Genomic DNA, 25,562 nt, shown 5'->3' with positions numbered 1-25,562 from the left:
TGGACCATTTTTAAAGTCTTTATTGAATTTGTTACAATATTGTTTCTGTTTTATGTTTTGGTTTTTTTGGTCACGAGGCATGTGGGATCTTAGCTCCCCGACCAGGGATCAAACCCGAACTCCCTGCATTGGAAGGTGTAGTCTTAACCACTGGACCGCCAGGGAAGCCCTGAACTGACATCCTGTATAAGAATTCGTCTATTGTCTTTCTGGAAATGCTCTAGAACACACTCCAAGCTACTTGAGGGCAGGGACTTTGTTTTACTCGTGACTATATGCCCAGTTCCTAAAACAGGGATTGGCACAGATTGAACACTCAATAAGTATGTGTTAATTGAGTGGAATAAATGAATGAATAAATATAACATATACTGAGTATTTATCGGAAACACTGAAGTTCTAAGCACTTGCAGTGACTAATATAATCTTCACGACAACTCCGTGGAGGGGCACTATTATTATCCCAATGTTTAATTATCTTGCCAAGGTCTTGCAGCTTAGAAGAGCTGTATTCAGGATCAGAACCAGGCAACGGGATTCATACCATTGCCTGGTATGGATAGAGCTGGTCCTCCATCCGAGCGAGTTAGCCCTACCCTTCCTCCTTTCCCCTTTCTGCTGTCTCGTAGAATACATGTCCAGTAATCACATCATTGCATGCTCCAGATATTTTGTTTTATCGCTTCAGACCAAAAGGCGAGAGCTCAGCTGAGTTCCAACTCCTGCCCTTTCTTCCCACTTTCTCAATATTATTACCTTAGAACCTGATCAACTCACACAACTTTTTTTTTTTTCTCTAACACTGCCATTGACAGATGCAGATGCAGAGGCTATTATGGTTTATGGTGCTCTTTTGCATGCATTATCTCATTTGATTAGCCCAGTAGCCTTGGGATATGGGCCATACAAGGATGGCCACCTGCAGTTTATAGATGAGGAAACAGAGGCTCAGAGAGGTTACATAAAGCTATTTGGAAGCAGAACTTTTAGTTCTAAGTCCCACGTTTGCTCTATTTTGCTCTTTCTTTTTCCTTGTTGGGGCCCGGAGGGTAGAAGTTAATCCCGAAGCATTTCTGCCCTCCACATTTATTGAAAGTCACTCGGAACATTGGTGAGTATTTATCATTGGCTTCTTCCTACTTGACAAATAAGGAAACTGAGGCACGAAGAGGTTACATGATTTCCTCAGGTTTCATACTGATGTCATTGGAGGTGGGATATTAATTTCAAAATTCACGTGCCTGTATTCCTTAGCACCCTCGCTGCTTCTAAGTTAACAATTCTGGGGTCTATTTCAAACTTCCATCCACCTTTCCTTGAGTAATGTAATAGGATTCATATTTAACATTTAAAAAAATAATGCTAGTTAAAAATAGAAAAGCCCAGTTCACTTTAAATGCACTCAGGATGTATTTCCTCTCTGCCAGCCTGAGAAGATGTCTAAGGAGACAGTGCTGGCAAAATTTACGTATTATAAAGAGCTCCTTTTATCCAGTTACATCGGCAAAATTTCATGGCATCTTTCAGAGGCCCAAGGAGAGCAGGAACATTTATTCTCCTCTTTGAATTTAATCATAAAGACATCGAGGTCGTCTTCCTGAGGCTGAGCTCCAGGCCACAGATTCCAGACTGGAGAAAAGTAACTTGAAAGAGCCTGTTTTACACAGGCCAGTGGAATGCTTTGTTTTTTTGCTTCTGAGCCTCCTAAGTGGACGCAGATACACAGAAATAAATATTTACTTCTTGAGAGAGATGGTTAGGAGAATAAATGTTAAAGTTCTGTCCTTACAGTGGAGAAACTCAACTGAGAAACTCAATTCAGTTCCTGGACTCTCAGAGCTCCTCATGGCCCCGGCTTGAGAACCATCATTCCAATTAGAGTGATGGTAGCTGTGGCAGTTTTAAGACCTGTCTACATCTTCTTTCACATGCCATCAAGAGGTGAAGTCTAGTTCTCCCTCTGGCTTGAAATGGGGCAGGAATTTATGGCCACCTTGACAAATAAAATGTGGGAGAAGCGACCTTAAGTCATTTATAAAACTAGGATAGAAACAGTGATGCAGCTTTAGTCTGGCTGACTCTTAAGACATGAGCTTTTGGATGGCTACCCTGGCCATGCTGGAGAGACCACGTGGAGAGAGAGGTGCCTGAGGACCCTAGTCGATGCCACATAGAACAGAGATGAGCCTTCTCTGTTGAGTTTGGCCCAAATTGCATATTCATGAACTATGCAAATTGTTACTGTTTTATTTACACATTGCATTTAGAGCAGTTTGTTGCAGAATAACAGATAATCTTAACAATAGCCCATGCCATAGATGACGTGCTGGAATGCGAGTCATAGTTCATAGAATTGAACAGGTATGAATCCAGCATCTTGCATCTGGGTTTAAATAACCATTTATACAATGCATTGAACACAAGAGTCACTTCACATGTTTGTTGAATGAACGGATGGGCGAATGAGTAAAGAATCTTGGGGGAGATCTCTCTCAGTAGAATAACACTTGGGGTTATAACTGACCACATTTCTAATTGAAGCCATAGGTTGAGGTTGTTAAAAACCTGTGCAGTCCAAGTTAAAGGAGTAAATGGTTTTCTCATTTCCTGTAGTGACTTGATCACAAGGAAGACTATGATAGCTTTGCGGTTGGCAATTTAATAGGAACTAACAAGCTGAAGGAAGGCAAAGATGATGTTGGTGCTTGAAAACCTATTTTGGGAAAAGGTGAGAGATATTTATTAAGCCTGAAGAAAAGAAGGGGAGACAGAAAAGTTGTCTTAAATCCTTGAAGGAGGTGACAGATTTCTTTTCTGTTATCCAAAAGCTGCATTAGAACAAACAGGCCAATGCTATAAAATAGCAGTTGGCCAACTTTTTCAGTAAAGGGACTGATAGTAAATACTTTAGGCTTTAAAGCCCTGTGGTCTCTGTTGCAACTATTCAACCTGCCTTTGTAGCACAAAAGCAGACACGGTCAATATGTAAACGAATGAGTATAGCTGTGTTCCAATAAAACTTTATTCACAAAAACAAGCTGTGGGCCAGGTTTGGCCCTTGCCTGTAGTCTGTCAATCGTTGCTCTAAAGAAATGGTCTTTTTTTCTATGTAAGCCCAAGATTCCTAATACATAGAGCCATAAAAGTTCAGAATTGTCTTGGAGGAGAGTGACATTTCCTTAGTATGTTTAAAATAGGCTGGATGTACAGATTGGACAAAAATATTCTCTGTCTCTTTATATATATATATATATATATATATATATATATATATGTATATGGCATACATTATATAATAAAATATATATAAAATAAATATACATAAAAATAAATATATATAAAAATAAAATATATATAAAAAATAAAACAAAAGCCCTTTGCCATATATATATGAATATATATAAAGAACTATATATAGCGAGAATATATAAAGAACTCTTACAACTCAATAATAATAATAATAATAAAATACCTGCCCTTTTCTCTCCATGGGTAGAAGTTTTGAACCGACATGTCACAAAAGATATAATGATGGCAAATAAATATCAGAAAGATACACTACCTAATTTGTCATCAGAGAAATGCAAACTTAAACCTCAATAAGTTACCAATGTACTTATTAAAGTGGCTGGAATTAAAAAGACTGACAATATCAAGTATCAGTGAGGGTGTGAGCAACTGGAGTTATTGCGCATTGCTGGTGAAAGCGTGAAATACTATCATCACTTTGAAGAGGTCTTTGACAATTTCTTATAAAGGTCAACACTCACATATCATCAATCAGCCATCCTATTCCTAGGTATTTAAACAAGAGAAATTGAAACATGTGTCCACAAAAAGACTTGTACACAGATGTTCAGAGCAGCTTTATTCATTCTAGCCCCCAAATGGAACAACAATCCAACTGCCTGTTAACAAATGAATGGATAAAGAAATGGTAATATACCCATGCAATGGTGAATATTACTCACAATAAAAAAGAACAAACTATTGGGGGCTTCCCTCGTGGCGCAGTGGTTAAGAATCTGCCTGCCAATGCAGGGGACACAGGTTCGAGCCCTGGTCTGGGAAGATCCCACATGCCGCGGAGCAACTAAGCCCGTGTGCCACAACTACTGAGCCTGCGCGTCTGGAGCCTGTGCTCCGCAACAAGAGAGGCCGCGACAGTGCGAGGCCCACGCACCGCGATGAAGAGTGGCCCCCGCTTGCCGCAACTGGAGAAAGCCCTCGCACAGAAACAAAGACCCAACACAGCCATAAATAAATTAATTAAAAAAAAAAAAAAAAAAAGAACAAACTATTGATATTCTCTACAACATGAAAGAATCTCAAAATACGTTGAGGAGAGGAATTCAGACACAAAATACATATACCAGTATTCCATTTATGTAAAAGTTTAGAGCAGGAAACAATAATTTATAATGACATCCCAGATTAGTGGAAAGCAGATTAGTGGTTGCCCGGGACTGGGGCTGGGACAGATGGACTTTAAACGGTTAGAAGGGAACTTTCTAGTGTCATGGACATGTTTTATATCGTGATTGTGATGGTGGTTGCATGAATGTATAAATTTGCTAAAACTCACCAAACTGTACCATGTACTTAACAGGGGTACATTTTATTGCATGCATATTTTTCCTCAATAAAGTTGATTTTCAAAAAGTAGGCCAAATGGCCATCTTTTGAGGATCCAGTAATAATAATAATGATATTAATGGCTAATATTTATTGCATGCTTACATTGTCCCACATATTGTACCATGTGCTTTGATTATCTGTGTTAATTTAATTCTAGAGCTATCTTTTGAAGTAGTAGTAGTGTTATCTCCATATTACAGATGGAAAACCCAAGCCTTAGAGAGATTTAATGATTTTCTCAAGGGCATGCACTAGTTCTTTGCAGAGGTGGGGTTTTAAACCAGATCTTTCAGATCCTCAAACTTCAGCTTTGTTTGTTAGAACGTTGAACCATATAACCTCAAAAGTTTCTCCTAATTTGAAGTTCTAAGAATATAGGAAAAATCAGCCATCTGATGTTGGACTAGCAGATAAGAATCATGTAGTCTATTGCCTAATCTGAGCATATGTCTGAGTTATTTGGGGAATAGCACCACTGCTGACCATTTAGATTGCTTGGAAAGATAATCTGGAACATCATTTGGAGTGTGTGAATGTTAACTCTTAGGCTGAAAAATAAAATGTGGTTGTATTTAGTGTCAGGACTCATCTGGCCGTGATCTCATGGAGAATTTCTGAGGAGATCTGGTGCAATGTTGATATATTGGTACCTATTTTTATCTAAAAATAACTCAGCTGTTTTTTCCTGATAACACTTTCTGAACTTTTTCATAGCATGGAGTGTGGATTGTTTATTAGATTACAATGCTAAATTCACAGTTGGTTAAGAAGACTGACTTAATGATGAATCAAACCAATCAGGGTAAGAATTAGGTATTACAAGGCAGGAATCCTCTTCTCTTTGCTCTGCCACTGACTTGTTAGAGCCTTTGGGCAACTCACTCTCCGATCTCAGCTTCCTTATGTGCAAAATGAAATAATGGGCATTTAGTTACTGTTCAAGCTTTCATAAGTGTTTAATTTACAAATCTGATAATAAACGTACCATTTCCACAGCCTCATTGGCAAAGAAGTGAACTGTGTTAGTCAGATTTACTGTAGCATCAAATAACCCCCAATATCAGCGGCCTCTCACTACTAGATTCATTTCTTGCTTATGGGTCTGCTGGTCAGGTTTGGTCTGTGGATTGGGTCTTGCCTGCACTTCAGGTTGAGGAGTACTCCACGTGCCTCTCGTTCCTGGACCCAGGCTGAAGCAGCAGCAGACACTTGGACATCCACTTCTCACGGAGAATACAGGAGTGGGAGAGATAGATTAGAAATACACAAAGCTTGAAACTGACCTTCTGTCATTTCCCACCTGCAGCCCACTGGCCAAAGCAAGTCACATGGCCAAGCCCAGTCATGGAGGCTGGGAATTATGCCCTGTCCACGGTGTTGGAGCAAGGAGAGTGAATATCTCCTGACCAATAATGCAATCTCCCAATGAGTGCAACCTCAAAGACTTAAGAAGAGTCAAAGAGTCTTCTTTCTCATCTACTCAGAGTCTTATTCACCAATCTCCAGTTTTCTTATCTTCTCATCCCCTCCCTGGGTTCACTGGCTGTTAAGGGTAGACTTAATGCCTCTTTTAGACTCAGAAGTCAAACTGCAGGTCCTTTGAGGGCTTAAGATATTGGTTTTCAGCATTACTGATCATTCATGCAATTTACTGATTCAAATATCATTTTTAATAACATTGACTTGTAGTATTAGTAATCTTTTGTGATCTTGATGGAAGTAGGAAAACATTTACAAGTGGGGATTTATTTTCTGATGAATGGGGGTAGGTCCTATGATATATCTTGCTCCCATACCAGCTGTAATATTCTCTCTGACCACATTGGTTCATGAATGTCAAACAGGCAAAATGAGGAGGCCTGCACTGAATAAACTACCCCTCATTACTGACCCTTCAGCTTTCTTCTTTATTAGGAGGAATTCACAGGCTGGAGGTGACTGATTCCTGCCTTGCAAGCCAGTTATATTGTCTATTGTATTAGTTGAGTCAGGCTTCAGCCATTGTAGCCTGAAAGCATCCATAGAAAATATGTAACTGAACAAATGTGGCTGTGTTCCAATAACAATTTGCTTACAAAAACAGGTGGTTGGCCAGATGTGGCCCATGGGCTGTAATTTACAGATCTCTGCTCTAAATGGCAGCTCCTCGATAAAAACTGATATTGTTCTGACCGAGACTGATGTTACAACAGAGGGTGATGGGTTTCCAACAAATTCCTCTTTTCTGGAAACTTGGTGGCATGCTTTTCTTGGAAAAGCAAGTCTTTCATTTCGTCATTCAACCCCTTACTGTGTGTGTTGTGTATGTGTGTGTGTGTGTATACATTTTAAAATATTTACACAATTTTTTTCCAGCTGTACTGAGATAAAATTGAGATATAACACTGCATAATTTTAAGGTGTTATACAACTTAAGGTATAATGGTTTGATATATGTGTAGATTACAAAATGATTACCACAGTAAGTAAGTTAATACATTTTTTGAACAGAGAGTAGTTGGGTAGGGTAAATCTTAAAGAATAAGGATGCTTTTCATGAGTGGAATAAAGGAGAGAGAAGACGATATCTCCCACTATGTAACATCATCCTCACTGTCACTGATTGGAAAATCTGTGAACTGAGATGTAACATGGTATGCCTACATTTTCACAGAAAAATCACTAGAGCTAGAACTGGAGCCCAAATAGCTTGTCTTTTCTTCAAAGTTTTCTCTACTCACCTATGGTTTCTCAAATACAAATTATCATTGGAGAACCAGTTCAAGATGTTTGACTCAGTTGGATACCATCTGTATTACTGTTCATTTTATATTTTCTTTAGAGTAACTTTTTAAAAACCTAAATAGACGTATGACAGAACAAAAGTCACTCTTACTACTTTAAATGGAAAACAGGTATCAATACTTATCAATAATTATTTAAAATACACTTCTAAACTTTACAGCAGAACAATAACATTCATCTAGTAACATTCACAAAGAAACATCTCCTGAGTGTGGTCACACTTGAGGAAGCTGAGCAGGACTTCCTGCAGACCTCACCTGTCAGAGGCAGGCTTTGCATAGATGCTGCAGGTTCCATGATTCACCATGTTCCATCTCAGGTTAACTTACAAAATTACGGTCTCCAAAAAGCGAATGTAAATCACATACAAATGAACCAAGCCTTGACCCTTATGAAAAAACAACAAAATGACCAACAAAAAAACAACGCTTATGAAACTTCTGCCCTCATTTTCTTCTCTCAATAAACATAAATGGCACAAAAAGCAGCCTTGGGGAAAGAAAAGGATCAATGAATCTTTTATTCCCATCTCTGGCGTCTGCAGCATTTTTTGATCACCTGCAAGACTGAAAGCCCCTATAGTGAGTGACAAGACCTTGCCCTTGGGGATCATATTTGCGGCTGAATTTGGGGTTATAAACCAACTGGACTCATGATGATTTGCATACAACAATCTTCACTAAGCAGTGGGTGACCAGCTTGCTGCCAAACCTCACCCAGTTATAAGGGCAACTCTGCAGGTGGACAGCCTTTTTAAAAATATTTTTCTTTTATTGAAGTATAGTTGCTATACAGTATTATATAAGTTACAGGTGTACAATACAGTGATTCACAATTTTTAAAGGTTATACACCATTTATAGTCACTATAAAATATTGACTATATTCTCCATGTTGTACAATATGTCCTTGTAGCTTATTTTATACATAATAGTTTGTACCTCTTAATCCCCTACCCCTATCTTGCCCCTCGCCCCTTCCCTCTCCTCACTGGTAACCACTAGTTTGTTCTCTATATCTGTGAGTCTGCTTCTTTTTTCTGATATTCACTAGTTTGTTGTATTATTTAACTTCCACTTATAAGTGATATCATACAGCATTTGTCTTTCTCTGATTTATTTCACTTAGCATAATACTCTCCAAGTCCATCCAAGTTGCAAATGGCAAATTTTCATTCTTTTCATGGTTGAATAGTATTCCACTGTATATGTACACTACGTCTTCTTTATCCATTCTTCTGTTGATGGACGCTTAGATTGCTTCCATATCTTGGCAATTGTAAATAATGCTGCTATGAATATTGGGGTGCATGTATCTTTTCAATTAGTGTTTTTGTTTTTTTCAGATCCATACCCAGGAGTGGAATTGCCGGGTTGTTCTATTTTCAGTTTTTTGAGAAACCTCCGTAATGTTTTCCACAGTGGCTGCACCAATTCATATTCCCATCAACAGTGTACAAGGGTTCCCTTTCCTCCACTTCCTCGCCAACAGTTTGTTATTTGTGTTCTTTTTGATGATAGCCATTCTGACAGGTGTGAGGCGATATCCCATTGTGGTTTTGATTTGCATTTCTCTGATGATTAGCGATGTTGAGCATCTTTTTTGTGTACCTGTAGTGGACATATTTTTTTAATTCTCTTTTCACAGATGAGGGTCAAAGGACTTGAGCCATTTTCCACCGGTCACACATTTAGAAAGAAGAGGGAACAGATGAAATGGTGAGAATGCTGGGGTGAGGGGCATGGTTTTCTTTTGTTTGGGGGTGGCAGCTGGAGAGGATCTGAGAGGCAGAGTGGAGGTAGTGGCTAAAACCCAGCCTACTCTTGTGTCTGTCATTGAAAATTGAGAGGGCGTGTTTCTCAGTTGATGCTGATCTATGTGTAACTAATAGAGTGACGGGGAAAAAAAGGAAGCCCGGTTTCTAATTTTATCTTCGTGGCACTTTACTAAAAAGCCCCTCAAGGTGGCCGGAAGTTGGAAGCCCTCAAGGCTTGAAGCCCTGGACCAGCATGCAAAGGTGCTGGGCACGGAGTGAGGGCCCCCGGAGATGAGACACCGCACAGCTTCCCATCTGGGTACCTGGCTCTCAGTAGCTATTAGGGTGTCTTCTCTCCGGCTCCTCATTTGCATAATGTCATACCCATATGGTGTGATTTTATTTACCTCTTGAAGGGGAATGACTACTTTAGAAAGAGAGGAAGCCAGAAGACTTGACCTTCTGAAGGCTTCCTTCTGTCCCTCCCGCCCTGCTACCCTCAATCGTTTACTCTCTCTCGTCTTTGCCTCCCTTTCTCTGGCCATCTTGACTTTTGTAAATGAGGACCTTGCTTGAGTGATAGGATCCATTTCTTCCAGTGAATGGTTGCCAGGGGGCGCTTGTCTTGTTGAAGGGTTTATCCTGGCAACATTTACAGCCGGTGAATTTAAGCGCGACCTACTCCCATTTCTTCACGATGGAGGAACCTTTGAAAGTTTAAGAAGTGTACCGTGGCTGATTCTGCTCAGATAGATCAAGGGCTTGACTTACATTCTGCTTTGCTATTTTTCTGGGATTTCTGAAAACAGACCTCTTCAATTTTGCCATGTTAGGTGTGAATTTTGCAGTTTACACGTAGTTCCTTAGAGCTCTTCAAAGACAGAGTTTGCATCCTGTGTTGGGGGTAAGAGAGCAAATGTTTCAACCTTCCTTTGTTCTTGAAATAATTCTGGGTGATTCACTTATTCATTTATTTGTTCTTGGCTTGCTAGCCTATGGTGGTCAAATGCCTGAGAAGTATTAAAAAACAACCCAAAAATAAAACAAATAAAAAAGACCTTTAGAGATACAGCTAAAGGAGGATTCATTGTTCTTTTAAATACCTTAATTCCGTGTTTATCTGTTAAACAAGCATTTATTTTAGGTGCATGACTTGCTGGGCACTGAGTTAGATGCCCAGAATCCAGAGTTGGAGATCTGTTCTCTGCTTTGAATCTGATCAGAGTTAGATAATTTCACAATTTAGAGTACATAGCTACACAAGAGCTACAGAAAAGGGCCCAGGGAAGGCAGAGCTTTAGGAAATTTGTGAATTCCACACATACTTCATGCAAGATTTTATTTGCATGTGTATTTTTCTGGGAAGGGGGTTAATAACTTTCATGGGATTAAAGTATTCATGAACAAAAATATTTTAGAAACATGGCCTCTGCAATTGCAGCAAAAATTTTAGATGACCTACCCCTGGTGTTCTATAAACAAGATCTCTCCTTGCTCAGTCCTGGTGGGTTATCTGCATTTGGGGCTTGGTCTACTGGCCTTTAAGTCTATCTTCTGAGAGTAGACTTCAGAAGATACTGACTCAATGTCTTTGTCATATCTGTCCTCCAGTGCAGGACCTTGTATCCATGACATTTTTACATTTTCCATTGTGCTTAGCTCATGTCTTATAGCAAATAGGAGAAATAAAAACTGCATTGATAACTGCATTGATTAATTATGTTCCAAGCTTGTCATCGAATTCTCTCTTTCAACCCTTGCATGTCCCTGATTCTGCTCCATCTCTGGCCTCTGTGAAATATCCTGCCTCTCCCAAGGCAGGGTGAGAATAAAGAACATTCCTCAATTGGAGTGTGTGCACACACATGCTTACTTGCACCCCTAATGCTTTGTTCTTTGACTATCATGTGGAGAGAGGTGTTTGGGCACCATATTAATAATAGCTCTTAGTATGTATGTGGCACATTCCATTTTCAAAGGCATTTATAAACATTGAAAGATGAAAGCGTGCACCACCCATCTTGGGAAAAAGGGAATGTTAATCACCACCACGTCTGTTCTTTGGAGAGGGTCACAGAATCTGAGAGCTGGAAGGGATGTCAGAGGTCACTTTTCAACCTCTGGTCCCTAGAGGAATTCTCTTTCCTTTGGAGCCCACCGAAGTTGGGGTAGTCCTCAGAATTTCTTCTTGAGTTCAAGCCAATTCTGCCCTTCTGTAACTTTTCAATTATCTATCTACCTATTTATCTATCATCTATCTATCTATCATCTATCTATCTATCTCTATCTTTCAATCGATCATCTATTCCCTATGTCACTTCCTCCCTTTTCTTTTTTCTCTCTCTCTCTCTCTCTCCCTTCCTCCCTTCCTCTCTCTCTCTTTCTTTCTTATTTCCTTCCTTCCTTCCTCTCTCTCTCCCTCCCTCCCTTCCTCCCTTCCTTCCTTCCTCCCTTCCCTCCTTCCTCTTCCTTCCTCTCTTTTTGCAGAGCCCTGCCAAGATTGCAAATGCTTGAACAAAATTATGCTCTTTTAAGACATAAATTTGGGGTTCTTGGTTATGTATCAAAAGATAACTGTAATGCCTGGGCAGACTGGGATATAAGATCACCCTACTTGCAGTGACATTTCAGGCAGTATAATGTCTTGCTACCCTCATGCTGGACCCAGCCTTGATTCTCCTTTCTTTGTTGCAGTTCTCTGATATAAAGGCACTGAGGATTTCACTTCCATGCCTCTGCTTCTCTCACTTAGTGTAGCATCTTCAGCTGTTACTCTTGTAACTGCTGCTCTGCCTGAGACAAATGTATTCTACCCCTTAAAAGACAGATATAGAGAACTTTAACTAAGTTGTTTTTCCTCTTTTTTGTATAAGAGTCAAAATAAAGGGGACATTTATGTAGTGCCTGATATTTCTCAGGTACAGTGTAAGTACTTTTCATGCACTAAGTTTTCACCAAAACATTATGAGGTAGATGATATTGGTTATCTCATTTATAGATCAGGAAGCTCAGAGAGATTAAGTAACCATCTAAAGCTGCACAGCCAAGAAACAGGAGAACTAAGATTTGAACCCAGTTCTGTCTAGATCTATTAATCAATTAGTGCAATTAATATCATGCTATTAATATCATGCTATTTGTATGGCACACAAAAGGCATTTAACAATTATGATGCATTCCTTTCCACCCTTTTGCTACAAGCAGCCCTTCCATTATTTTTTCCATCAGCAATTGTCTATCTATTTTAAAAGAGTTTATCTACAAAATAACTATATTTATAAAATAGTTATTAATTTATTTTCCAGTGTCTTTTTACCTAAAGCTATCCATATTTTAAGAACAGTAAAAACCTAACCATAGGTATTTTATTAGGATTTGTAAAATGCCACACATTATTTTATTAGCTCCTCAATAACCCAGGGAAGTTGATCTTATTTTCCCCATTTTATAAAAGAGAAAACAAAGTCTTTAAAGAGTTGAGTTCCCCAAGATCACACAACTAGTAAGGAGCAGAGCTGGGATTTCTACTCTCTCTCATTCTAACAACTATTCCTTTGAGCTGGCTCCTTATTTCTGAGCTTTGCAGTTGCTGCCAAAAAGCACAAAGAATTAAAAAAATGTAATCTCTGCAACTATATCATGGATAGTTTTATTATTTTCAAGGACTTCATTGATAACCAGTGAGTTTGCACTAAGATTATCTATAGAAGAGATAGCAGCATCATTGCCAAACTTTGCATTCAGATTTAATACAATTTTTGTGTAAATAATAGAGGTTTAATAATAACAACAATAGCATAATAATGTAACAGTAATGACAATAGCTGCTGTCTGTGGAGAGCTACCATATGCCTAGTTTTGTGCTAAGCACTCCATTCCATTTTCTCCTTCAAATCCTCCAGCCACAATATTTAATCTCTCTTTTACAGGAAGCTCAGCCTCTAAGAAGTTAAGTAAGATGTACAAGGTAGTGCTAATGTGCACCTTAGGATCTGGGTCCAGGTCTATCTGGCCCTAAAGCCTGAGCCCTTAATCAGTGCAATAGGCTAGAAAACATAATCCACTTTGAAATAAGCATACAGGACTTCCTTGAGAACAAATACCTTATACCTTGAGACAAATGAGGACCATCTTACGCAGTTGTCTGATTCTGTTTCTAAATCATCACGTCCTTGGTAACACAGGAGTAGGGGTGAAGGTGGGGATGGCTGGCATTTCCGAGATCCAGAATTGTAGCCATGGCCATTCTGAATGATCCTTTCTGAATCTTGGTTCTGAGAAGCAGTCGTAAGAGGTGATGCTCATCTTTTCCACTGGACATGAAGCTTCTTGAGTACAAGATGCTTGAAGATATTCCATAGACCGTGGGTACAGTGTATATGGCACATAATAGGGGCTCAATAAATGTCTAGAGTTGCTGTGGAGTTACGGGAGCAGAAATAAGAGGTGCCATTCTTCTTTTTTTTTAATTTTATTTATTTATTTATTTATTTATTTATGGCTGTGTTGGGTCTTCGTTTCTGTGCGAGGGCTTTCTCTAGTTGCGGCAAGCGGGGGCCACTCTTCATCGCGGTGCGCGGGCCTCTCACTGTCGCGGCCTCTCTTGTTGTGGAGCACAGGCTCCAGACGCACAGGCTCACGTGGCTAGCTGCTCCGCGGCATGTGGGATCTTCCCAGACCAGGGCTCGAACCCGTGTCCCCTGCATTGGCAGGCAGATTCTCAACCACTGCGCCACCAGGGAAGCCCAAGAGATGCCATTCTTTGCCTGGAATGTGTAGAGGGAGAGAATGCAAACATGCTAGACTTAAAGGAGTCTTTTTTTGTGGATTATGTTTTCTAGTCTATTGCACTGATTAAGTGCTCAGGCTTTAGGGCCAGATAGACCTGGACCCAGATCCTAAGGTCCACATTAGCACTACCTTGTACATCTTACTTAACTTCTCAGATGCTGAGCTTCCTGTAAAAGTGAGATTAAATATTGTGGGTGGAGGATTTGAAGGAGAAAATGGAATGAAGTGCTTAGCACAAAAGAAGGAAGAGAGGAATTATGAATGAAGCAGGGATGATATAAAGACAACACGTGGGCTCCTCCCTGTTCTGGCAGTGGTTAGCTCTGTGGCTTTAGGTAAGTCTGTTTTCTCTCTCTGAGCCCACATTTCCACAGAGGGTAATATTACCTGCTTACCTTTACAAGAAGACTGTGATGAACCCTGTAAGGCAGAGCATATGGGAAATACATGGAAAATAATAAAATAATAAAGATCTAATGGCAATGGTATCAACCACAGCAATGATAAGGAAAGCTTTCTTGTGTTGATTGCCATCCTGGCATTCTTCATACTTTGTCCTCACAAGAACCCTGTGGTCCATTATCTCTAGTTTACAGATGAGGAAACTTTGAGATATTATCATTATTAATTATATAATTATCAAACAAATGCAAAAATCCTGACATTCACTCAGTTTTCTGGGAGATGGCAGAGTAAGAGAGTTGGGGATTCAGAGACAGCACTTTGTTGGCCAAAAAGCCAACCTTCCAGTTAAGTCTAATTCAGATTGTGCTGGGTACTTCTGTGCAAAATTAGATTCACAAGGGATGTCTTCTTTTATCTAAAATCACTTCATTGAGTGTGTGATTGACATACAAAAAGCTACACATGTTTACAACTTGATGAAGTAAAACCATACCACAATCTATGCCATAAACCTACACATCTCCTCCAAACATTTCCTTCCACCTTCTTTATTTATTATTTTAAAGGATTCTTGTAAAGTGGAATTACTCTTCTCATCAAACATTCTGTACTACTCTATGATCCAAAGAAATGCCCAGATTCTTCTAGAATGGGCCCACTAGGGATGCCTGGATTGAATTAAAGCAGCTGATTCTCAAGCCAAGTGGCCGGAATTTGGACAACTCTACTGGCTCAACCTCTGTGCTGTATGGAAGAAACCAAGATGATGACACTTTCCCAAGGCTGGGGCTGGGTGAGTCTTAATTTGTGAGTGTTTGTAAATGGCTTTGAAGATGGCGGAGGTTATTTAAGTGCTAAGTATTATTATTATTTATTGTGGTTTTAAGCACTGTTTCTCCTTCCCATTGTCAGGCTACAAAACAATAAGGGACCTGGTAAAAGAGCCTCTGGAAGTATCCAAATGTCAATAAATTAGGTAATTTTGGCCTGAGTTCTGTGATGGTATCTGCAAACCTAGCATTAGCTTTGCAGCATTTTTGCGTGGGTTGGTGGTTGCCTAATTTGCCCTTAAACTTGCCAGCAGCAGGCCCTGACATACGTTTGGCACACGCAGGTGATACAAGCACTCTTTGGACAGACCTGTGTTGTTGACATCATGCTTTGCTGTGTGCTCTTTGAGATGCAAATTAGGTTCTGGAGGAGCCCCTGATCCTTTCATCATTGATGATTAATGGAAGAGAATTAACATTTGTTGAGTCTTCCTGTGTGCCAGACACTTTTACGAACATGATCTCATTTATTCTCACATCAATCTAGTGAAGTAGGTCTGAATGGTTCCATTTTACAGAGAGGAAACAGAGGCTCATAGAAAGTTAAATAATTTGCCCTTGATCATATAACTAGTAAAGAGGCTTAACTAGAATTGAAATTCAGGACTGTCTGGTTCCAAAGGCCATGCTCTTTTATTATATTAAACTACAGGCAACATATTCTACTTTACTCTTCACCCCAACTGCCCAGTCAAGTTTCCCCAACCCCCTGCTAAAAATCTCTTCAGTGCATTTCCATTGCTTTCAATGGAATAAAGATCACACTTCTACAATAGCCCTGCACAATCTCTCTCTGGCTCTCTCTCCAGCTTCAGTCAATCCCATGTTTGTTTATTTCAGCTACTTGAACATGACAAAACTTCCTACCTCTGCGTTTTTGCACAAACTGCCTGCAAAAGCTTATCTTTCCCTTTTTCTTCAGCTAACGCTTGCTAGGCCTTTACACGTCACTTTCTGGGGATGCCTTCTTTGAAAACGCAGACCAATAGTTCTCCAAGTGTGGTTCCTGGTCCAGCAGAGAGTAGCATCACATGGGAGCTTATGAGAAATGCAAATTCTCAGGCCTCACCCCATACCTCCTGAATCAGAAACTGGGCAAGTTTGAAAATTACCAGGGTTTTTCAACCTAGACACTATTGACATTGTAGGGTGTTTAGCAGCATGCTAACTCTTACCTATTCAAGGTCAGTAGTACTCTCGTTCCTGTCCTCACCTTCCTGCAAGTTGTGACAACCAAAAATGTCTTCAGACATTGCCTAATGTCCCCTTGGAGGGTAAAACTGTCCCTGGTTGAAAAAAATCACTGCTTTAGACTGAGGTATGTCTCCCTGTGAGACACTCCTATAGCGTTCTGGACAGTTGAGGTTAATTAGTTAGTAACTTATTGGAATAATTTGTTTAAAGCATGTCTCCACTGTCATAATCCAGCAGCTAACGCGCTACCGAACACCCAAGTTGGTTCTCAGGAAATACCATTGTACCAAGTGACACGGTCAACTTGCACCGTTACCTCCTCAAGCCCAACCCTATATCTGAATTCTGGGGAGGAGACAGGACTTAAGGCTAAAGTGGGATCACAGGCAAGTGGGATCCTTGAGATTCTTCACAATTTAAAGGTAAGTCTCCTCCATCAGAACCTTGGGAGCAAAGGGGCTCTTTCATGCCCAGCTCAACAGGATCTAAGCACTGCTTTTTAAAAAGTTTAGTGGCAGAGAATATGATTAAATACAAGAGAAAGAAAAAAAAAGTCGTTTTAGGATGATGCAGAGGGCCCTGACCAAGATAGGCTCAGTGTCGCTGTCACCGAAAGAGAAACAAAACCTCATTCTGCCCGCAAGAGCATTAAGGAGATTGCTGGCTACGAGACCTGACTCAGCTTGCCTTCTAGTAGCTTGTCTTTCTATCGGTGGTACAGTCACATTAAAGAGGAGGGGGAGAGGCAGATTTTGGTCCTTTTGCCGCCTTATACTTCCTCAGCCTGAGAAGTCATTTCTAGATCCAGGGTAAAGGAGAGCTGCAGATTGAGGAAGAATGGAATTCTTGCTTGTGTTCCTTTCTAAATGTGTCATCATCCTTGCTCCGTATGAAGTGGTTGTGGACCTGAGACACTTGATTGGCTACATGGACATCTGTCCTTCCTAGGGCTCACACTGCTTCTGGGAATGAGGCCCGCCCAGTTTCATAGGAGGTATTGCAGTCGCCTGGCTAATATCAGGCTTCATGTAACCTACATGATTGTTACAATTTGAGAGTTGCAGTCAAGGTATGGGAAGGTATAGACCTAAGAGGTAATTATTTTTTAAGTTATACATATATCTTTTCTTTTTTCTCAAAGAAAATGTTAATTTTTTTTGAAGAAATTTTGAAAAGATGAAGGAAAGTGGAAAAAAAATAGGATTTTTTTTCTATTTCAAAATGCTCATTCCTATTTCATTTTTTTGTTACCAGACTCTACCAACAATTTTCCTTTCCTGCTTTTTCACTTAACATTATCTTTTAAGCCTGTCTCCAAGTTTTTGCAAAATGACATCATTTTCAAAGTGATCCTGGCATTCAATTTCGATTCATTCCCAAATGTAATGTCATTAAAATGCCCCAAACTTAGAAACAGAAATACGATATTCTAGTTACTCAGAAAGCACAAACTAAAGTATTCACTTAAAGCTAAAGACTGAGGTCTCAATTACTTTGACACTAAGAGCTCTAAATATTCAGTAATTACGAGTTTACTGATTCATGATGGGTAATAAGTTGCATAGGACCAAAACTACGGCATAATTTCAAACATCTTCATTATAGTCTATATGCCAAATTGATTGAAACTATCCCATTGTTGGCATTTGCTCTCATAAATAGCTTTGCAACAAACATCTTATATATGACTTTCCCCCCCTGAAATTAAGAGCATTTCCTTTGAAATGAGGTTAGAAATTCAATCATTGGTTTGAAAAATATGAATGCATCTAACCTTGACAAAATTTCCAAAAAAACTACCTTCCAAATTGTATTTCCATTAGTGATGTTTGAGTGCATTTATTTCATTTACTCTAATCAATATCAGGTGATACTGATAGGGAAACTGAGCCTCAGTATTTGCATTTCTTGGATGATGGCTCAGATTGAAGGGGACAAGCTAGTATGAGTATTTGGGTTTTGGCAGACACGCATGACACTGGAGCACAACCCGTTCGTCTTTCACTCTGCACCCCTCCAACATCAAGAACATCAGTTCAGCCTCGATTAGAGTTAAGGTGTTTTTTTGCCAGAGACTTTTTTCAGGCTTATAGTCATGAAATCTGTTTTAAAAACTGGTTAAATGAATGCTTTCCTTCCCATCCCACTCTTGAAATAAATTCAGATTCCCAAAAGAACTGGATCTCTTCTTGCAGGAGTGAAAGATAATTTGTTGGCATGTATATTTTCTTATAGAACCAAATTACTGAAGGGAGTTGTAACCTGGTTTCAAATACTTTTGGGTTTCTTCACTCAGAGCTACTTTTTGTCATTGCAATTAGAGCAGGGGAGACTGGTTTTCAAAGCCAAGTGTGGTTGTCCAGTGAACAAATGGTGGAGAAAACACTGACACAGAGGGGAACTGCTTCTTTCCCTTCCTTTCCTTTTTTCTCTCCCTCCCTTCCTCCCTCCTCACTTCCTTTCTCTCTCTCTCCCTTTTTCTTCCTTCCTTCCCTCCTTTATTTCTTTCTTTCTTCCTTCCTTCCTTTCCCTCAGCTTCTATTTAATCTCAGGTGGACCATATGTAAATAGGAATTCATTAGGATAATGAATACTACAATATCGCTATTAATAACCATGGCTTATCAACAGGTTAAGGTAACCCCCCAGTTAACTAGCCTGAATGAGGAATGTAACTTTTGGTAAATTAAAATTTCAAACTAATTAGGGATATTTCAATGAGTTTTTCTCCTTCAACTCTTGATGCTGAAACTCTTTTTTTCCTTAAAATACATTTCTTTGTTTTCATTTCTTAGGAGTTTTCCCATCATGGTGATGAAATTTTCTTAGAGAAAAAAAAACCTTACAAGATCTTTATTCTACACAGGGATCTTGTGTAGGACTGAAGATGTAGTTATTAAGAGACTAGGTCTCACTTCTGTAGCCTCTAGGGTATACTCTGGAAACTGCAATTTTTTGTTATTGTGCTGATGTTAACTTATTTTCCTATTGTCATGGAGACTGTCTAGCAACAAATCTCACCTGTTTCCTCTTCTTCCTGGACACACAGCCTACATTTCCCAACTTCCCTTGTATAAAGTGTGGTCATGTGACTGTACTCTAACCAACAGAGTGTGATCAGAAGTGATATGTCTCACTTCCTGGTCCAGCACATAAGGATTTCTCATGGTCCCTTCCATGCTCTTCCCTGTTGACCAGCCTGGTGCAGACACAGATGAGCCATTCACCTGGGGAGCCCCATGTTGAAGATGATGGAGCCATGAGATGGAGGAGCCTCTTTCCTGGAATCAGGAAGAGGACCACGGCTGATCAATGCCCCCCATTTTGGCTTTTACATTTGTGAAGATTTCTACTGTTTGGGACAATACACATTTTTGAAATTTGTTTATAATAGCGGATAATGATACTTTAATTAATGTTATCACTTATTAATAAAAGGAAGATGGAAACCTAAATTTCAATTAACTCATGTTTATGATGAGTTGATGTCCAGGGGATTAAAATTTTCTTCCAATCACTGCCTAGAGTTGTCTCTCAGATTGTAGAGTCAGTCAGTGCCCATGCAGGGGAAGAGATGGAGGTTCAGTAAGGTGGGATCAAGGGCTTCCAAAGTTCTTATGGACTTTCCTAAGCCATTCCCCAGCCAGAGAACTAATGCCTGGAATGGAAAGGAATGAATATCACCTCTGTTTTTGACCTTTATCTCTGTCAAAATGTAAATCCTCCATATCGCGTTAAGCTCTTATTTATTATTTAAACTGTTGTGTACAAGAAGGGTCTAAAGAACAGACAAAACTAATACTGGCCTCTAGATAACATCCATGAAGTGCATTGAGATCCTGGATAAAATTCAGTGTCTTGTTTCTGAATTAAAAATAAAAAAGTATTCTGAAAAAAAGGACTGCCTTTAAGTAGAGAATTGTAAGGTAGGAGGCACAATTCTTCTCCTTCCCATTGACTGCACACTGTGTTCTCTAGGTGCATCAGCAGTGTTAAAGGGATAAATCATCCCTTTGGCATTTGGGAGTACAGTTTTGGGGATTTGAGTCAATAATGTAGTCAGCTACCAATTTCTGTCTTTTAGTGTAGGGGTTTGGTTGGGGTAGGTAGAAGGCAAGGATCCAGGGATTTAGGAAAGAGAAATAGACCTTGCCTTATTTCTTTGAACACAAGAACTCAGGAGAGCAATGAATGACATCCTAAATGCACAATGGAGATTCTTCTGCAACAGATTGTTGCTAAGTAGCTCTCTGGGTTTTTTTGTTGTTGTTGTTTTTTTTGTTTTGTTCTGTTGTGTCTGGGCTGATGAGGTGCTTTCTGCCCTGGGTGAGTTACTTCTTTCATCTTTGTGGATTGATTCTCTTGTAGCTCCTAAAACATTCATGCCTTTCATAAATATTTTTTGACTGGAGGTTGTATGTATTTAACTGGGGCTCATATATATGCCTTTAAGTTTCTTTTTCTTCAGTGTTCTGATTCTTCTTGATATTTTTGATTTCCCATCACCCTTCTGAGCCGCTAAGTTAAAGTAAGTTTGCATATATACTCATATATTTCATAGATGTACTTCTTTATCAGAAGGAGCCCTGAGCTGGAGTTAGGAGGCCTTGATTCAACTCATTGCCACTAACTACACTTGTGACGGGTCAGGGTAATTCCCCATCTACATGATGAGAGTTGCAAAAGTGTGGGAGACTGTGTTCTCCATGAAATGCCTGCACAGTGCCCAAGAAATGGGGGTCCATTTTCTATAGCATGTCTTCCAGGTACAACATGCTATGATCAAGGGATGTAACCTGTCCCTTATTGCACCTCATTCCTGAATCCTTTTTCTCCATTCTCTTCTCCATTTTTTTCTCCTTCCTCTTTCTCTTGCTGTCTTGGAGAGATCACTCAGTGGTGGAGCCAGGATGATCGATATGCCAGGGCAGCTGAGCAGTCAGCTCATTAGGAATTGCCCAGATTGTGGACCATTCATTACATCACTAGACATCTATTGAGTATCTAAAATTTGCCAGGTACTACGCTAAGTAGGTGCTTTTTAAACCTAATTTTTGCCGTGCTATTTTCCTTATCATACAAAAAGCACAGGTATATCGAGTCTTTTGTGAAAATACCAAAAAAGAGATAATAAGAAGAAATCATTTATAGTCCCACTTTCTAGAGTTTACCACTATTAATCGTTGAATGTATATTTTTTCTACGGTTTTTACTATGTAAGAATACAGTTTTAAAAAGGGAGAGAATATGAAATTACATTGTACATCTTGTTTTATAACCTGATTTTTCACATTAATAATCCATTGACTTCATTTCACTTCCTCTTTACTTCTAGCTGTTGGATTGGAAGAGGTGATCTTTCCTGTGTGTGATGTAAATTCGTTGCAGGATGTACATAGCAGAAAAACACTACCACTACAAGAGTCCACTCCAATGGACTGTAAACTCCAATTTGGCAAAAAGGAGATGAAGGCATAGATGATGTCCGAAAAGGCCCTTACTATAAATGATTTCCTGGAAACACCGTGGTCAACTCAAAATCTTTTTGTGAGTGAGAAGAAAATTACAAGACTGAGCAGATTCAAGAGTGAAACTCATCTGTGTCAATGTGTGTTGGCCCAAGTAGGACACACATGCAAACATACTGCCCTTTTACTAACAGATCATTGTTTCAGATGCAAAATAAACAGCTGAAGGGTCTCTCAAATGTTTTTCCTAAATAAGATAGGAAATAGCCTGCTCATACAAAATACTCTAATCCAGTCCTGATCTAGCACACATTATTATTATTATTTACAATTAATGTGCCATGTACTGTGAATTATTTAACCATGATTTTATTTTAAAAGTTCTGTACAGCAGAAAGTCAAGTTCATAAAGATGAAAGGATTTACCCCAAATCAAATAGCTAGTAAATAACCGGTCCAGGAGGCAAACTAAAGCTGCCTGACTTTAAATCTGGAGTTCTAAGACTACCACATGCTGCTGCCTCTCCCGTGTGAAAAGGACACAAACTATATTGAATGAATAAATGAATCAACTTAGAGTATGGATCTTAATAAATGTTAATTGACTGGGAACCACAATTCTCTCAGCAAATTTGATTCTCCACACCAAATGAGATCGTAAATTACATGTAATGAACTTACTGGCCAAACTACATTTCCAAGCGTTTGAGACCAGCTGAGGTCTCGGGACAGCCATGAGAGTGAGGGGCAGACCATTGGAGGCAATGCTCTCTCAGCATTGCCTCTGAGTTTTCATCACGGCGTCAAGCCGGGGAGCCCTCCTTCCCAATCATTGCTGTCCAGCACTCAGCTGAAGCCAAGACACCAGGATTTGGTACAGCACCGCTGCTTGGGGCGTCTTGACTCTGTATCTCTGGACCCATTTACTTAACTTAAAAATGCGAAGATTGGTTCAAAGATGGCAGAATAGGGGTTTTCTGAGATTCTTTGCCTTTTCCTGACTCCCAATGTAAACAACAAAGAAACAGAGATTATCATACTAAGTGAAGTGAAGTCAGACCGAGAAAGACAAATATCATATGATGTCACTCATATGTGGAATCTAATTTTAAAAAATGATACAAATGAACTTATTCACAAAACAGAAAGACTTAACAGATATTGAAAACAAACTTATAGTTACCATAGGGGAAACGTTGGGGGGAGGGATAAATCAGGAGCTTGGGATTAATGTATACACACTATTATATATAAGATAGATAACCAAAAAAGACCTACTGTATAGCACAGGGAACTCAATATTCTGTGATAACCTGTTTGAGAAAAGAATCTGAAAAAGAATGAATATATATATATGTATAACTGAATCACTTTGCTGTACACCTGAAACTAACAAACATTGTAAATCAACTACACTCCAATAAAATTTAAAAAAAAAGAATATGAGTAAAGACTTCAATGAAACTAACAGATTGCTGGAGGTCAACCTTACAATGGCCAAACATGGTGATGTCTGGGCTAAGGAAAGGAAGGAACATTATATCTTGACCTTGAACAGAATGACAATTACACAAAAAGCAGCTGCCGATATTCCAAAAGGCCCGTTCCATAAGCTTTTGAATGAGTCACAGAAGTAGGGTCATGGAAAGATCTAAGGAGAGGTGACACATGTCCCTCTGGAGATCAGTTTAACTTCGCAGAATAGTATGAAAGAGAAACCAAGCCAACAAGCCATTTCTATCGTCCACAATCCTCCTGGCCAACTAAGACAGATGATGCATTTCTGTTTTTTCAATACCTACCATAATGTCTTGCTCATAGTAGTGTTAATAATCTAAAGGAATAAAAGGCTTAAGTGTGATGGATAGTGTTGAAGAACCCACAAGAATACTTTAAACTTTGTGCTGTGTTTGAACCTCTGGCTTTAACTTACCACGTAATGCTGTGAGGTTCTTCTGAGTCCCTGTCTAGGAAGCACCGTCAGGGATATGAAATGTGAAGAGTATGAGGTCATTCCTTAGTTCTAACATCCAGAGCCTGTGTTTTTTTCAGAGGGTGTCTGAGGTAGCTGATGTCCTATCTAACCCCCAGTTGTATCTGTAGGCTTTGTAGAGAATGAATGTAGATACTCAATCCACCTCCTAATCAACAGGAGAATGAGGCCTGGTGATGCCATCCCTTCTCTGACACCCCACTATGTAACTGTCTTGAAGACCCCGAGGCCCTGGAGCAGGAAGACCTGGTGCAACCCAGGCCTCCCCAGGGCTGAGTCTCATTGAGCCCCTGAGATGACTGTCTCTGAGCTCAGGGATGCCTGGATCACATTGTCATTAGCTCTAGTGAGATGGTCTAGAAAACCTATGGGAGACAAGATGTCTTTAGGTATTGGCCACTGTGATGATTTCTAGAAAACTGGACACCAGGACCATGGGCGCTTGTTTCTCCTCAATTGATTCTTTTTGTCCGTGAGCTGGTGGGAGGATACTCTGCTTCAAGTTCATCTCTGGGCATCCTCCAGTCTGTATCCTGACCCCTCATATTCTCTCTTCTGATGGTGGCTTAAGGGACCATTCTTTCCAGGGATCAAAACTTTACAGTAACAATAGCTAACTTCCCTTGACTATTTCCCAGGAGCTCTGAGAAGGGCTTTACATGCATTATAACATTTAACTCCACAAGGAAGATAATTTTTTTTCTTGGGACAAATGAGACACAGAGAGCCTAAATAACTTGCCCAAGGTCACAAAGCTAGTGAGTTCTAGAGCTAAGAAATAAACCCAGATCGATCTGATTTTACAACCTTAACCTGTACTCTCTTTATCCTGAATAACTCTGATGGTGAATCTTCAGGAACTTATGTAAGGATTTGGGGGTTCAGCTGTGCCTTCCCAGCACCACTGGAGTCAGGGGACCTGGCCTTGAACTCTATGTTCTCTTCATAATAAATTAATAAATATGTGATGATAAAATAATAAATATGTGATTTGGAGATTTCTTTCTTCCTTCCTTTCTTTCTTTTTCTTTGTTTCTTTCCCCTTCCTTCCTTCCTCCCTTCCTTCCTTTCTTCCTTCCCTCCCTTTTCTTTCTTTTGAGTTTCTTTATCTCTAAATCACAGCCAGGAGCAGGGTAGGGTCCACCCATGTGGTTGTTTTGGGAATTAAATGAAAGGATAAATGTGAATAGGGTCCTCCAGAGGGTCAAAATTCAGAGGGGGAGACAAAACCCCACATAGCTTGTTCTTTAAAAAGACAGGCTAATAGCAACACAAAAGGACACATGTTTCCTGGAACTGACAAGTTTCTCTTTACTGTATTAATGGAGACAGTGACCCTGATCATGTCAGTGGTTTTTAGGGTGCCCTTGGTGATGAGTGGATCTACGGATTGGATAGTGCAACTGGACTTTGGCTGTTCAAAGATGACAATGGCTAGGTTGCCTGGATGAAGTCTTTCTGCGTTGCCCATGAGGTTGAACTTCTTATCTAATGTGATCAAAACCTAGGGGGAAAGCGCTTGCTGGATTCACATATTAGTGGATACCCAAAAGACAAAGAACAATGTTTATTACATAGTGGGTTAAGGAAAATGATTGGAGGAGGATGAAAGAGAAAGGAAGATCTAGGAAGAAAGAGGAGAGAGAAAAGAATATGGAGGGACTGAAAGAAGAGAAAAAAATTTGAGACAAGAGGAAATGACTG

General features: G+C 39.7%; 1 long non-coding RNA gene across 2 annotated transcripts; it reads left to right on the top strand.

Annotated features, from left to right (window-relative positions):
* Positions 1-79: 79 nt before the first annotated feature.
* On the top strand, positions 80-22,890 carry LOC118883393. 2 transcript variants are annotated; one of them, XR_005017013.1, is made up of 5 exons: positions 80-1,111; positions 9,069-9,139; positions 14,940-15,166; positions 16,632-16,819; positions 21,733-22,890. It is a non-coding gene; the product is annotated as an uncharacterized LOC118883393 (long non-coding RNA). The 2 variants fall into 2 exon arrangements; XR_005017012.1 differs by lacking the exon at positions 16,632-16,819 and having other exon boundaries at positions 19,596-22,890.
* Positions 22,891-25,562: the final 2,672 nt, after the last annotated feature.

The sequence above is a fragment of the Balaenoptera musculus genome, chromosome 17 (genome assembly GCF_009873245.2).
Source record: "Balaenoptera musculus isolate JJ_BM4_2016_0621 chromosome 17, mBalMus1.pri.v3, whole genome shotgun sequence".
In the NCBI taxonomy this organism is placed as follows: domain Eukaryota; kingdom Metazoa; phylum Chordata; class Mammalia; order Artiodactyla; family Balaenopteridae; genus Balaenoptera; species Balaenoptera musculus.
Note: the sequence above shows the minus strand (reverse complement) of the source record. Positions and strands in the feature narration are given on the sequence as shown.